The sequence below is a fragment of the Etheostoma cragini genome, chromosome 8, assembly GCF_013103735.1.
Source record: "Etheostoma cragini isolate CJK2018 chromosome 8, CSU_Ecrag_1.0, whole genome shotgun sequence".
NCBI lineage: Eukaryota > Metazoa > Chordata > Actinopteri > Perciformes > Percidae > Etheostoma > Etheostoma cragini.
In genome coordinates, this window is record NC_048414.1 from 333,637 (window position 1) to 335,536 (window position 1,900).

A 1,900-nucleotide genomic window follows, 5' to 3' on the forward strand; every position below is an offset into this window, starting at 1 on the left:
AACAAGCTGTAATGTTACCCTACAGGACAGATGTTCATCATCAGGTAGAAACAAGCTGTAATGTTACCCTACAGGACACATGTTCACCATCAGGTAGAAACAAGCTGTAATGTTACCCTACAGGACAGATGTTGAGCATCAGGAGAAACAAGCTGTAATGTTACCCTACAGGACAGATGTTCATCATCAGGGAGAAACAAGCTGTAATGTTACCCTACAGTACAGATGTTCATCATCAGGTAGAAACAAGCTGTAATGTTACCCTACAGGACAGATGTTCATCATCAGGTAGAAACAAGCTGTAATGTTACCCTACAGGACAGATGTCCATCATCAGGTAGAAACAAGCTGTAATGTTACCCTACAGGACAGATGTTCATCATCAGGTTGAAACAAGCTGTAATGTTACCCTACAGGACAGATGTTCAGCATCAGGAGAAACAAGCTGTAATGTTACCCTACAGGACAGATGTTCATCATCAGGTAGAAACAAGCTAGCTACGCTAACCCTAGCTACGCTAACCCTAGCTACGCTAACCCTATGCTATCCTTAGCTATGCTAACCCTTGCTACGCTAACCCTATGCTAACCCTAGCTACATTAACGCTTGGTATGCTAACCCTATGCTAACCCTGGCTACGCTAATCCTAGCTACATTAACGCTTGGTATGCTAACCCTATACTAACCCTGGCTACGCTAATCCTAGCTACGATAACCATAGCTACACATTCAGTCTGCGTGGTGGTCTTGTTTCCATCAGATGCTAAAACCACCATCCGAGATTACCACGGGAAGACGGCGGTCCACTACTGGAGCGGCTGCAGCGACGTCTTCACCAGACCCCGGCCTCCAGGTCAGGGACTTAGTCACGGTTCCGGTTTTGCTATCGGAATGGAAGTTTCTGTCCAGAGAGAGAGGAAACAACGAAATAAAGACAAACTGAACCAAGGTTTGGTCTCGGTGAAGGTTTAATTGTTCCCTGCAGATCAAGGGACAAGAACCGTTTTAACAGTAGTCTCCTGCCTTATTTCCCCCCCAAGGGAGGAGAAGACCTTGTTTGGAGAAACAGTCTAATCTTAGTACCACAACTAGAAAATTCAGCAGAACTTTTAAGAGTGTGCCTCTAGACCTAGACCTCAGTGGTCCCTAATACTGTATCTGAAGTCTCTTTATATAGACCTTAGTGGTCCCTAGTACTGTATCTGAAGTCTCTTTATATAGACCTTAGTGGTCCCTAATACTGGATCTGAAGTCTCTTTATATAGACCTTAGTGGTCCCTAATACTGTATCTGAAGTCTCTTTATATAGACCTTAGTGGTCCCTAATACTGGATCTGAAGTCTCTTTATATAGACCTTAGTGGTCCCCTAATACTGGATCTGAAGTCTCTTCATATAGACCTTAGTGGTCCCTAATACTGTATCTGAAGTCTCTTTATATAGACCTTAGTGGTCTATCGTCTGCATGTAGTCTGAGTCCCGGTGTTGTCTCTGTCCTCAGGGGGGACGTCCTTCACTGGGAGACGGACGCAGCGTTACGCTCTGCCGTCTCTGTTGCTGACCCGCTCCCGCAGCCAGGGACAGATGGACCTGGTCTTCAGACCGCCGTCCGCCGCGCACCATGCGCTGGACCTCCAGCTCTGACTTCTTCAGACCGCCGGCCGCCCTCTATGCATGCTGGGTAGTCCTAGAGCTGCATGCTGGGTAGTCCTAGAGCTGCATGCTGGGTAGGACTACAGCTGAATATTAGTCCACTGGCTAACACTGTTGATTAATGCGCATCGTCCTTATAATATTAAAAATAATAATGAATGAATCTTAATGTCTGACCTCTGTTGATTGTTGAATATCTATTATATATTAATATATCGTTGATTCCCTCCCCCCTCTCCCCCCCCCC